The sequence below is a fragment of the Chiloscyllium punctatum genome, chromosome 45, assembly GCF_047496795.1.
Source record: "Chiloscyllium punctatum isolate Juve2018m chromosome 45, sChiPun1.3, whole genome shotgun sequence".
NCBI classification, from domain to species: Eukaryota; Metazoa; Chordata; class Chondrichthyes; order Orectolobiformes; family Hemiscylliidae; genus Chiloscyllium; species Chiloscyllium punctatum.
In genome coordinates, this window is record NC_092783.1 from 42,984,902 (window position 1) to 42,999,219 (window position 14,318).

Consider the following 14,318-nt stretch of genomic DNA (forward strand, 5'->3'; position numbering starts at 1 on the left):
AATTTCTCTCCTATTTCACCAGATGTGCTCCCTCATATCATGCTGCCCATGCAAATTGCTTACTGGGTCATCGGCCATGTTCCCATTAAATTGCTGACCACCCACATTCTCTTCCTGTTCCCACGTCTGCCAATATTGCAAAAAGTCCCTTGTTGTTAGGTGATGTTCCTCTCTGCTTCATATCTGTTGTCACCACCTCTCTCTTCCAAAAGACCCAATCTTTGATCCTCTCGTCCTTTCGCAGCACTGCTCTAACTCCAACCCCACCCCTTTCTGGTTGTGCTGTCACTTCCCAAATCTTTATCTTTTTTTTTGCGGGACTCAAATAACTGAATTTAATGATTCCATTGGGTAAGGAGAGCAGGTAGGGATTTGCAAAGATGCTTGCCATAGTCACAATTCCTGGTATCTATCCATCCCCTCTCTCTTAAACTGGCTGCAATTTTACCTGTGAAGGAAGAGAAGAGGGGTTGGAGGTCTGTTTGCCCAACAGCCTAACCCTATTGAGGCCTTGGATTATCTTTCAAGTCCAGCTCCATTGCAGCTGTTTCTCCTCTAACAGGCTGTAGCCCTTACAGTGGTCACGGTTCCTATTGGTGCTGTTCACAACAAAGACCTTCCAGCCATATGATTGGCCAGCAGTTTGCAGACATGAGATTTCCTGATGGGAGCAGAATTCCTGCCTGAAGCCAATTAACCAACCCAAATGGTGGCTGAATGGTGGTCAGTCAAGCTAATCAAAGCAGAGCAAAACCTGCCAAACCTTTGTGCTGAGAACATGGTGACCATGATCACAATGTAAACTTCAGACCCAAAAGCTCTTGTGGTGCAGTGGTCGTGTCCACAACTCTGGGCCAGAAGACCCAGGTTCAACTCTTACCTCTGAGCAGGTTAATGAAAAATATCTAAAATTCAACCCCATGCTTGAATCACCTCAATCAGGTCTCCACCCATGCTGCAGCACTAAAGCAGTTCTGATCTAAGTGGAATCTTATGTGACTAGGACAAAGGTAAACTTTCCATCCGTTTCCTTGCTAATATTGTAAAGCCTGTTTCCTTTTATTTTTCTACAGTTTTGATTTGGGATTGAAATGAGAAAAGAACTCTTAAAAGACAAGGGCTGTTGAAGGATTGGTGCACCACTCCAAAGCAAGTAATCTGAGACTCATTGTAAGTACAGTTTACACAGTTGTTTGTTGAAGTAATTATGGAAGCCTAGCTTGCAGATGAGTAGAAGCCAAGGGATGGCTTCAACTGGCAACAAGTAGCTGACTGGTCTGTGGATTAATAATCAGTTATCGATAACAAAAACCTACTGCCTGCCAGCAACAATGTGTCTAGCTGCAGCTGTGAACAGCTTAGGGGAGCAAATATTTTGGCAGAAACCATTGGAGCTCTGGAGGAGAAGAAATTGTTTTTGCTCTGTGGCAAAAAAAGCATCACCAGCCTGAAGAAAGCCAATTTATTTTTCCTTCAGCAATTGGTGTAAGCTGTAGCGCTTAACCAGTAAATCAAATACTTTATAAGTGGGAAGCAGGCATTGTGTACCTTCTATGAGCATGTGTAATCATCTGGAGAGTGAGAATCAAGTTGTACACATTTTGACAAGCCAAAAGACCAACCCAGGAGACCCCGTCAACAGGGACCATTAGATTGCCTTCCCAGCCTTCACCTCTGCCAATAACACCATGTTTGGTTTTTCTTGTCTACATCTGTCATGTGCCTGTACTGAGTATGTTTATAAGGGCATTAGAGCTTTAACAAGTAGTGCTGCATGTTTCTGGCTCATAATTGTTTCCCTGTAGTTAGAATCTACTTATTAGTAATGAAGAGTCATTTTTGTTAAGTACATAAATCTGGTTCATGCTTTCTGACAACCCGAATCTGAACGACAGGCTGTTAGGGGAACGTTGCAGACTTTTTTGAAATCTTTAACTTTTGTGATGACTCCAGATATCAGGACATGATTTTTAGTGTGCTATCCTAGTGATGTGTAACAAAATGTCTACAACAGATAACACAGTTGATGATGATATGCTCCTCCACTGTCATTTAGCTGGGATGACACAGGAATTACCTGTGCAATGATGTTTTAATTGCAGCCTGAAAAATCCAATGACTTCTCTTCCAATTCCCACTCAATTGACTCTGATGCACTGAAAAGGTCGAACCTTTGTGCCCTCCTATTTTTGTAACTACATACAGTTGTTCAATGACATCACCTGAAAGCTCAGAGATCACTTCCAAATGTAGCAATGGGCTTTGTCAGCATACCTCACAACCATCTCGCTCTGACATCCAGTATATCCTCCAGTTAAATAGTGGTAAGACTGAAACTACCATGATTGGTTGTCTTTGCAAATTCTGTTCCCAAGCTATTGACTTATTGCCTGTCTGAAACTGACCCAGATGGTTTGCAATTTCAGTGTAACATTTGAACACATCTAAGCTTTCGACCACACATATGTAGCATCATCATAAAGAACATTTGTTTCCAAACTTGCTGCATCACCTGATCTTCTTTTTTCTCAGCATATCTGCTGCTAAAACTCTTATTGATTCATTTGTTCCCTCTAGACCTAACTATTTCAATGTCTCCCACCATCTATCTCTCATAAGCTTAAATTCATTCAAAACTCTCCTTCCCATCTCCTTAAGGGGCAACTTTTTCACACAGAGGGTGGTGCATGTATGAAATCAGCTGCCAAAGGAAGTGGTGGAGGCTGGTACAACTACAACATTTAAGAGGCATCTGAATGGGTATGTGAATAGGAAGGATTTAGAGGGATATGGGCCAAGTGCTGGCAAATGGGACTAGATTAATTTAGGATACCAGGTTGGCATGGATGGATTGGACAGAAGGGTCTGTTTCCATGTTGTACAGCTCTATTACACCATGTCTCTATAACTGGCAACAAGTTTCATTCACCTGCCCCACTGTAGTTGCTGACCTACATCAGTTCATCATTAACCAATGTCTTGATTTTAAAACTTTTATCCTTATTTTCAAATTCCTCCATGGCCTCACCCCTTCTAGTTGTGCAATCACCGGAGATATCTGTGCTTGTCTAATTCTGATCTCTTGTGCAGCCCCTAATTTAATTGCTCTACCATTGGCAGCTACCTGGAACCTAACCTGTGGATTTCTCTGCCCAGAACATCTCAGACTCTTCACATGGTCTTTGTGCCTTTAAAATGTTTATTAAAGCCAATCTCTTTCATCAAGCTTTTGGTCATCTCCCCATATGACTTGTTGTCAAAGTCTGTTTCAGACTGCTTTTGTGAATTGCCTTGAAACGTGAGATCTGATCAACATTCAGCCACCACCGAAACCGCTCTTTCTTCCTTTTTTCTACACTTTTGATATCAGTACCTTGTGTTAGGGTCTAGTTCCAATTGCACTACCTCATAGTAGGGCAATTCATTATCATAGAATCTCTAAGTGCAAAAAAAAGGGCCATTTGGCCCATCACATCTGCACTGATCCTCTGAAGAGCCTCCCACCCAGAACCAACTGCACTCAGGTGACATGGTGGCTCGGTAGTTAGCACTGCTACTTCAGAGCACCAGGGATCTCAGTTTGATTCCACCTCGGGCGACTGTCTGTGTGGAGTTTGCACATTCTCCCTGTGTCTGTGTGGGTTTGCTTCGGGGGGGTCCGGTTTCCTCCCACAATCCAAAGATGTGTAGGTCAGGTGAATTAACCATAGTGTTAGGTGCATTAGGAGGGGTAAATATGAGGAATGGATCTGGTGGGTTATTCTTTGGAGGGTCGGTGTGGACTTGTTGGGCCGAAGGGCCTGTTTCCATACTGCAGGGAATCTAACCAAATAATCCTGTATTTCCCATGGCTAATCCTTCTAATCTGCATATCTCTGAATGCTATGGGCAATTTATCATGGCCAATCCACCGAAACAGAATATCTTTGAACTGGAGGAGGAAACTACAGCACCCAGCAGAAACCCACACAGACACAGGGAGAGCGTGCAAACTCCACACAGACAGTCACCCAATGGTGGTATTGAACCTGGGTTCCTTGGTGCTGTGAGGCAGTGGTGATAACCACTGAGCCACTGTGCTGTCCATGTAGTCTATATTACGTGTAGGGGAATATTGAACAAATGTCTGTGAATATCACAGCCAAGGTTTCCACTTGTCAGAAATAATCATTTTCAACTTGGGTAGAGTAGTTGGTGGGAATGTGCAATGGACAGTGACGAAATGGAACAGTGATGAATGGGGTGAAATTTGATAGAAAAGTTTTACTGAAAAGGCGGGCTATAGTTAGCGGGTGAATCTCATGAGTTGTATGGCTTGCATTTCAAGTGATTAGAAGAAGAAGGGGTCTTTGTAATAGAAGTCCTTGCTATGATCTCTCAACCCCCCTCGAGATGCGATAGAGATATCAAAGGATTTTATGGCATCAAAGTTGCCACCCTTATTCAAGAAAGGGGTGTAAAGTCATTTCTGATAACAACAGGCCTGTCCATTTTACATCAATAAATTAGTAAACATCAATTGTTTTAGAGAAAAGAAAAACAGGCAAACATGAACGAGCAGTTAGAGGGTTTTGCATTAGTTAAGGAGCTCCAGCACAAATTATACAATTTGGGAACATACCAATCAAATTAAGTTTTTGATGAATTGTGTTTTTGAAGGGACGGTCGTGGATTTTGTCTAAGCATTTGCCAGGTTACCACAGAAAAGGCTGGTTAACAAAGTTGGGGATCGTGGTTCAGGAGAATGTGTCAGGTGGATAAACAAAAAATAAGGAACTCTTGCAGCTGATGGGTTGTCCCTCCTCCCTAAGCCAAGGACATTGAAGCTCTCTGTAACATCCCTACTGTTGCCGTGGCCACTTCCAGTAAATACAGCACAGATCTATAGTCTAAGAAATAGATAGTAAATGTATTATAAACCTATGACAATATTTTTATTTTCTGCTTTTATTACTGAGGGCTTACTGAAGCTTATTTAGCAATCAAATTCTTCACAATTCTGGAGAGTTCAATTCAGTGGGATGTCAATGCAAATTTGTTGAATAATTTTCTGGAACCACATTTATGTCTTTTATAAACAAATGGGAGTCTGCTTTTTGTAATGCAAACTTATGTGTACTGATTATTATCCATTTTCATCTTATTATTCTACAGAGCAAAGACATGTCTCCAAAGTTTCATTTGATAAATATTCCTTTCTTAATGCGTGTTGAAAAGTTTTAATATATGATTTTCAAAAAAAACATTGGAGATCTTGAATATTAACCCCACTGGATTCTGATCTAAACTAATATGTTGAACTGATTTAATTATTACACAGAACAGAATAGTATGTGAAAAGAGAAAAAAATTAAGTACAGCTAAGTATCTATTCCACATTACCTGCGGCGATATAAATTGCAGGTGATTTGAAGACTTCTTCTTAATTACTATTTCATTGCAACAATGTAAATTGAATTTATTTGAATTGATTGCAGAGTGTGATTTTACAAATGTCTAGGCGGATATTCTCTCAAGCTTCAGCCTGACTGCAATATCCAAGTCCTTTTCCCTCGTGGATTTCAATTAGTTACTATTAATTTTATCTGTAGCAGAATTGAAGAATAAAATATCATGGCCCACGACATATTGGCGTATTACTGCATCTTCCCATTGAGTGGCAGGATACAATTCATCTTCGCAATTCCCAGCCGCAGTTGACCTGCCGCAGAAATATTTCCAGTGGGAGTTAGGAACTGCCTCAGCAGTAAGGCAGGAAAACTACTCATCAGATGCCCCAGGTCATTTCTGCAAAGCTGACATTTCTTGGGCACAAAACACGGAGGCCCAGAAGCAAGTTGTATCTGTCTAAGCTCAGGCGAAGAATTAGGTATTATGCAGAAAACCAAAAGGGATTTAAAACATAAGTTTAATCATGGTTGAAGAAAATGAAAATTAAAGTTATATCTATTGAGTTCTGATTCATCATTAAGTCTACATTTACCATTGAATGGACATGTATTCTACAGTTTTCTGTCTTGCTTTCTTCACCTTTTTTTTGTTCTTGATTCATGGGATAAAGGTGTTGTCACTAGGGCAGCATTTACTGTCCATCGTTCATTGCCCAGAAAGCAGTTGAGAGCCAGCCACATTGCTGTGGGTCTGGAGTCACAATACAGGCCAGATCAGGTAAGGATGGCAGATTTCCTTCCCTAAATGACATTAGTGAACTAGATGGGTTTTACTGACAATTGATTCGTGGTTATCATTAGATACTAAATTCCAGATTTCTTTTTCCTTTTGTTATTATTGAATTCAAATTCCACCCTCTGCTGTAGTGGGATTTGAACCCAGGTCCCCAGAACATTACCTGGGGACAGTCCAGTCAAATCCCACTAGGCCATTGCCTTCTCACTTCTGATTTTGTGAATGCCTCAGCCAATAAGGCAGGATGTTACTGGTGGGTTTTCTTTGTGTGTCAGCTTTTGTAAACAAGCAGATGCCTGCTGTGAACTAAAACCTGCCTTTCTACTTAGTATTTTGGACACTGCCTGCAAACAATAAATCTGATTACCAATAATAAGAAGAATGACCATGTGAAAATAAGAATCAGTGATGCATGTATTTGAACATTATATTTAAATTTGTAACTCAGCCTCTGCAGCCAACAGAAAACAACATTTGAACAGCTTTCATCAAATTACTGACTAGATTTTATTAGAAAAATGAAATAATAGATGCAAAATGGATCTGTAGAATACCAATGGTCATTTGGTTTTTTTACCAGCATTTTGAAACTGCTTCAAAACATTGGTGATTTCAAATCCTTTATGATCCTAGCTTTCTTCTATATATGGACTGTGAAGAAAAGGTTTTACACCAGGAGCTATCCACAGAGCTTCCCATTTGGTTCTGACCTATATATTTGGACAGCAAGAAGAAATCCGAGGACTTGGCAAGATGGCGACGATTCTGTAGAACTACTGAGGACAGCTCTGCCTAACAGCCAAGACATACTGATGTTTTTTGCTATCCCTGGCCAACTTGTATGGTGGAATTATTAATTTAAAACCTTACAGATCACATATTTGTTAATATTTGGGAGTGGGAAAGATGCCAAAGGGGAAAGGAGCAAGCAAACAGCAGCAGGGAGGACACTCCCCTGCAGAACCTACCACACCAGAGACTGCTACAGCAGCAGCATCTCCTGAACCCCCCCAGGGACCTGACAGACTCACAGGAATTGGCTGCGGCGATGGAGAGATTTACCTTGAAAGTTGGGGCTGCGATTGAGGAAATCCGTGGGGAGATTCGTGCCCAGGTCCAACCTATTGCATCCATGCTGCAAAAGCATGAACAGGAGATCCAGGGCCTCAGGGAGAGGCTAGAAGAGGTGGAGGGTCAAACTAAGGCCTCGGAAGCTGTGATGGAGTCCTCATCCAGTCGGATCCAGGTGCTGGAGCGAGAGGTGCGGGCCTTGCGAGACCATATTGACAACCTCGAAAATCGAGGTCGGAGGATAAATCTCTGAATTGTCGGGCTCCCTGAAGGTGAGGAAGGTAAGCAGTCAGTCAGCTTCTTGAAAACTGGCTGCCCAAGTTTTTGGGCCTTCACATTGAGTCTAGCAGTTACAGATTGAAAGGGTGTATCGGGTTACAGTGCACAGGTCAGGCCCAGTGCAGCACCCCGCTTGGTCCTAGTGCACTTCCACTCATATAAGGACAAGCAAAAAGTCATAGAAGCTTCCAGATCCCTGGGAAAAGATCCGCAGGCACTGCTGTACAAGGGTCAAAAATCATGTTTTCCAGGATTTCTCTGCAGCTGTAATTCAAAAGAGGAAGTCTTTTGATGAAGTTAGAAAGAGGGTGAGGAACCTGGGCATCCAGTACTCCATGAGATACTCCGCAGTGCTTCATTTCAGCCACGAGGACTCAGTTTCTACATTTGACTCAGCGGATAAAGTTAAAAACTTTGTGGACACTTTAAAATAGATGGATTGGCCTGAAGAATACGGTTAATGTTTGTTCTCTATTCTATCTTTCCCCACGTTTTCTCTTCTTTTTTTTATTCCTTTCTTTCTCTCTAATAAGGAAAGGGGGCAAAAGACCTTGGAAGAAGTTGTTTCTTTTTTTAAAATAACTGGATTTTCTGATGGGAATTTTAGTGAATATTCTTTGTTGTCTCTCCCCTTTTTTTTGTTTGTTCTGTTTCACTTTTAGTCACAAGTAGGGGTGTCATGAAGCCAGGGATGGGTGGAGTGCTCATCCTGACTTTGTCCTTTTTCTGTTGATTGAAGGATCATTTCCTTGTTTCTTTTTCTGGTCTAAGACTGCGGCACAGTCCGGGTGTTAAGGAGCTGTGAAGGAGGGGATGGGTAGGGTGAATGTCCCCTATGGGCAAGGGGAAGAGTCTTCCAATCAAGGTTTTATAGTTGGTTTTCTTTGTAGTTTTTTGCTAGTAATAGTTGTTTCTAGTTATAATAGTTTTTGTACATATTGTTTTTTGATTCTATGAGTCTTTATTTACTTATGCTCAGTGCTTTGTAAGCAGGGTTCTCCCTCCGAGGGGTTCAAGGGTCTCTGAAAGGGGAAATGGCTAAGTTTCTTATTAAATGGTGTACCTGGAATATTAAGGGAAGTCATTCGCCTTGCAAATGGAAAAAAGTGCTTTCTAGCCTTAAGAGGGAAAGGGTTGATATTGCTTTGTTTCAGGAAACCCATCTTTATGATGGGGAGCACCTGAAATTATAACAGTGGGGTTATGACCGGGTATTCTTTTCATCATCTACTACTAAAAGTAGGGGAGGGGCGGTACTTATCCAAAAAAAACAGCCATTCACATTATTAGAGCAGATGAAAGATGAGCAGGGATGGTTTGTGATATTTAAAGCCCTGATACATGGGGAGGAATATAGCATTTTAAACATCTACTGTCCTCCGGCGCATCCCCTCAAATTTTTGATTAGTGCTTTCGCTAAGCTGAGAGCTTTTGGAACATGGCACATTATTATAGGGGGGGATTTTAATTGTCTTTTGGATCTGACAGTGGACAGGATGCCTCGTGGGCCCCCAACTATTTCTTCGCAGGCTAAGCAGGTGGTGGACTTATGCGAGGAGTTGGGGCTGGTGGATATTTGGAGATGTCTTCACCCTACCGGCAGGAACTTCACCTTTTTTCCAAACCTCCATTAATGTCACATGAGGATTAACCTCTTTCTGGCTCGCTCGGCCATTCTGGATTTGGTTATGCATTGTAAAATTGGGAATATAGCTGTCTCTGATCATGCAGCAGTATATTTGGAGGTTAAGGCCAAGAGTGAAGGGCTAGATTTGCAGCACTGGCATTTGGACCCTTGAATCCTTAAGGATTCCAAATTTGTGGAATACTTTTTGAAGGAATTTCAGGAATTCTTGACTATCAACTCAGGCATGGCTAGTAGTGCATCTCTGCTATGGGAGACTGCTAAGGCCTTTGCTAGGGGATCAGCTATTTCCTATTTGGCTAGCTGGAAACTACAGAAGTCAGAATAGCAGCGTCTACTTGAGACGTGGTTGAAAGCCACCGAGGCGGCACATTTTGCGCAGCCTTTGGTGACTAAGCTACAGTGGATCACGGCCCTCCGGGCTGCCTTGAATTCAGTACTGACACAAAACACAAAGAAAGAACTTGCTTTTGCAAGACAAAGGCTGCTCGAATATGTGGATAGGCCAGGGAAGTATTTAGCGTACCTGACTAGGAGAGAGCGTGCTCCTCAATTCATTGCTGCAATCAGAGATAACACTGGGGTCCTTACATACAATGCTAAAAAGATTAAAGAGGTTTTTCGAAGCTTTTACTCTGAATTGTATTGGTCTGAAGGTTGCGAAGAAAGGAGGGTTAAAATGGAAACCCTTTTTAAGAACCTGGACCACCCAGGGGTAACCTTGGAACAGGCCTCTCTCTTTAATTGCCCCTTGACAGTTCAGGAAATACAGGATGCAGCTAGGCAACTTCAGAGTGGGAAAGCATCTGGCCCTGATGGTCTTCTGGGTGAGTTTTATAAGGAGTTTATAGGGATTCTGACAGGGCCGATGTTGGAGATGTACAATCACTCCTATATGCATGAATGCCTACCACCATCTTTAAGACTAATATTTCCTTAATTCTTAAGAAGGGGAAGGTTCCTGAGGATTGTGCCTCATACAGGCCCATTTCTTTATTAAATTCAGATTTCAAGATTCAGTCTAAAATCCTGGCGCTGAGATTGGAAAGGGTGTTGCCCCATATTATTAAAGAGGACGAGACAGGCTTTATAAGGGGCCATGGGTCCTTTAATAATATTTGAAGGTTGCTGTATATGGTCTACGTTTGTCAGCAACGATCCATTCAGGGGTTGGTGATTTCGTTAGATGCAGAGAAAGTATTTGACTGGGTGGAATGGCCGTATCTTTTTTATGTCTTAGAACAGTTTGGATTGGGTGGGGTCTTTGCTAGGTGGGTGGAGGTTTTATATCACCACCCTCTGGCTGCAGTCATCACCAACGGGGTGAAGTCTGGGAATTTTAGGCTTGGTAGGGGTAGTCGGCAAGGCTGCCCCTCTCGCCGTTTTTGTTTACGTTGGTGATGGAGCCGCTGGCAGAGGCTATTCGTCAGAACGTCCGCATAACCACTCTGGAAGTGGGATCGAGGGTACACAAGATTATACTGTATGTGGATGACGTCCTTCTGTTTTTATCGAACCTGATGACCTCTGTACCCCATTTGATACAATGTATCAATTCATTTGGGGCTATTTCATGATATAAGATTAATTTTGCAAAATCGGTGTCTATGCCTTTGGGGAACCTTAAGGATGTGCCAGAAGTTGAAGGTGGCCCTAAGTTCCCTTTTAAGTGGTCACGGGCAGGGTTCCAATACCTAGGCATTTTCATTACCCCCAATTTTGATCTGTTATTTCGGACTAACTTTGCTTACTTGCTCGACAATATTAGGCAAGATCTCCAGAGGTGGAAGGCTCTTCCAATTTCATGGCTGGGCTGAATATCTCGCATTAAGATGAATGTTCTTCCTCGTTTGCTTTATCCCATGCGTATACTCCCGATAATGTTTTCCAGGTCAATGCTGCGGAAGCTTATAGGGTGGTTTGGTTCCTTTGTCTGGCATCGTGGGCGGCCCCTCATCAAACTTACTAAATTGCAGTTGCCTCAAGGAGGGGGAGGAGTTGATTTCCCAGACATCAGGAGGTATCAATTGAGTTCCCTGCTGTCCTTTGTCTGCGATTGGGCAGGTAACAATCCAAACTCAATATGGCTGGATACTGAGGCCTCCCAACGAAAGTCCCCTCTTATTAACCTGTTGTTCCTGGATAAGATGAGGACAGTTATGGACCACTGCCGGAACCCCATTGTTATTAGTACAGTCAAGGCATGGAGGGCGATCCATCTGAATGAGGGTTGTTTATCCAAGACTTCGCCACTTACGCCTTTAGTTCGCATGCCAGGGTTCCGACCAGGGATGATGAACTCAGAGTTCAAAATATGGGCAGCGAGAGGAGTTTCTAGTTTGGGAGACTTGTTTGAGTGGGAATTTTGATGTCTTTTGAGCAACTGACCCACTAATACGCGTTACCCAGCAGAGACCTTTTCCATTTTTTTCAGGTTAGGGATTTCATCCAGAAGAAGACTATGCTTCTCACTAAGCCCTATAAGGTCAATACAGAGAGGTTGTTGCTACATTCCACAAGCACCCTTTCAGTTAGTGCCCTCTATCACCTGCTGGGTGGCTGGGCCTGGCAGGAGATTAACCAGTTATGTGAGGTCTGGGATCAAGAGCTAGGAGTGGAGATCTCTTTTGAAACATGGGAGAACATATGGGAGAATACTCGAAAGATCTCAATCTGTTTTTTTTGGTGTTGCTTTGCACAGAGTTTGTTATGTATTATAGGGTAGGTTAGTAGTTGGTAGACAGTAGTTGTATTGTAATTTGTGGGTTTTTTTGTTTTTATTAGACTGATATTTGTTATTGATTATATTTTTCAATAATTTTATATGTTTGTAAAGTTAAAGAAAATCTGCAAATAAATATATTTACAAAAAAAAAGAAATCTGAATGCTACCAATCTCCCATTTGGTTCAGAATGAACAAGAAGAGAGATATTCCTTATAATTTACTAAAATCGGTCATTAAATAAATTTGTATCTCACACTGCAGTAAAACAGGATCATAACATTTCCCAGCTGAGAAAACAGGCACATTATACTCTCTAAGTTAGGCCAGTCCCTTACATTCACCTGTTTCCTTCTCTGAAATAAATTCACTCCCTCATAATCTCACAATACTCAGGCCAATATCAGGAATTCATCTCTTTAAATAAATTAGTATCCTCTCACATGAGGGTGCAACATGTAAGTAGAACACTGCTTTGCATTAGGAATAAAGATAGGGGAAAGATAAAGACCACATGGGCCATCCTTCAGAATAAACAATGAAATATTCAACGTGTGAGTGAATCAGCAATACCTCCCACAGGCCATGGGTCATATTAGAGACAAAGTAGACTGGAGAAAATTTAACACAATTGTCCAATCCAGAAAATACTGGGAAAACCTTAAAGTAACATATTCCACATCTTCCAAAACTTAACTGGGGAGTTTGGTTTCAAGAGACACATTTACTGATTTAAAAAAAATACAATATCCATCGTGAGTTTTGAAAACTATAAAACAATGTTTATCAAAGATTAACCAAAGGAATAATGTGGTGAAGTGGTTTAAGTTAGTATTCTTTCAGAACTGCTTTAGTCAGCTCAGAAGAAGAATTATACCAGACTCAAACCATTACATCTGTCTGTCTCCTCAGATACTGCCAGACCTGTAGAGTTTCTCCAGCAGTTCTCTGTGTTTGCTCCAGAAAAGAACCATAAGATTCTTTCGGTACAAATTGAAGTAATTGATGTTAAGTCACAGGAGCTTTATGTTGTATATGGCCTTTAATTTGCTTGATGCAAACACTTAATGTCAGATGTGGAGAAGTGTTTCATTTTCCAGGGTTGATGCTATCATCTTGATAAATGCAAAAAAAAGCCTAATACTGTGCACTTTTCAAACCTTTAATTTTTTTATTTACAAATTCATTTCAAAATAATGAGATGATTCTTGACCCAGAACTGAATCAGTAAAGACAGTATTTTTGGGCAGTTTATCTCAGAAATTCTTAGACTGAAAAAGTTTTAATTTATGTAATTAACTTTGAAACAAGGAACAATATTGAGGTTTGTTGATGATTCCATATTAATGGGTACATCAAACTGAAATTAATAATGCAAGAGATTGCAAGAAAACATAGAAAATTTAGTAGAGTTGGCAAGTAGGTAGTAAATGCAATTAAATGCTGAGAAAACGGCATCACTTTTGTAGAAAAGGAACAACAAACAGAAGTAAATCCAAAATTGTAGGACCAGGAATTCCCACACACTTCCTGTTGATACAATTTCACTGGAAATATGACACAATTCCTAGATACTTGCATAAGTATTGTTTGCACTCAAGATTAGAGTGGTGTTAGAAAAGCGCAAGAGGCCGGGCAGCATCCAAGTAGCAGGAAAATTGATATTTCGGACAAAAGCCCTTCATCAGGAATGAGGCTGGGAACCTCAGGGGTGGAGAGATAAATGAGAGGCGGGGTAGGCCTGGAGGGGGAAGATAGCTGAGAGCTACATTTATTGTATCCGTTGCTCCTGATGTGGTCTCCTCTACACTGGGGAGGCCAGCCGCCTATTTGCAGAGCGCTTCAGAGAACATCTCTGGGACACCCGCACCAACCAACCCCACAACCCCGTGGCCAAATATTTCAACACCCCCTCCCACTCTGTCGTGGACATGCAGGTCCTGGGCCTCCCCCGTCACTACTCCCTCACCACCCGACGTCTGGAGGAAGAATGCCTCATCTTCCGCCTCGGAACCCTTCAAAACTATGGCATCAATGTGGACTTCACCAGTTTCCTCATTTCCCACTCCCATCACTCCCCTCCCCCGATCTTACCCCAGGTCCAGCCTTCCAGCTCAGCACCACCCTCATGACCTGTCCCATCTGTCAATCTAACTTCCCACTATTTGGTCCACTCTCCTCTCTGACCTACCATCTTTACCCCACCTCCATCCACCGATTGCACTCTCAGCCACCTTCCCCTCAGCCCCACCTCCTCCCACTTATCTCTCCACCCTCATTCGTGATGAAGGGCTCCAGCCCAAAACATCGGTTTTCCTGCTTCTCGGATGCTGCCTGACCTGCTGTGCTTTTCCAGCACCACTCTAATCTTGACTCTGATTTCCAGCATCTACAGTACCCACTTTCACTTAAAT

The 14,318-nt window shown here is 42.0% G+C and overlaps 2 long non-coding RNA genes across 3 annotated transcripts in view; one reads left to right on the forward strand and one right to left on the reverse strand.

Annotated features, from left to right (window-relative positions):
- LOC140467319 (uncharacterized) overlaps positions 1-7,400 on the reverse strand; it is a 56,186-nt gene extending 48,786 nt beyond the window's left edge. Inside the window, exon 1 of the long non-coding RNA XR_011955403.1 lies at positions 7,249-7,400. This is a non-coding gene — a long non-coding RNA (uncharacterized lncRNA). The remainder of the gene's footprint in view (positions 1-7,248) is intronic.
- Positions 1-14,318, forward strand: part of LOC140467320 (uncharacterized) — a 134,740-nt gene that overhangs the window by 105,560 nt on the left and 14,862 nt on the right. For both annotated transcript variants that reach the window (XR_011955406.1, XR_011955405.1), the window contains exon 3: positions 1,074-1,170. This is a non-coding gene — a long non-coding RNA (uncharacterized lncRNA). The remainder of the gene's footprint in view (positions 1-1,073; positions 1,171-14,318) is intronic.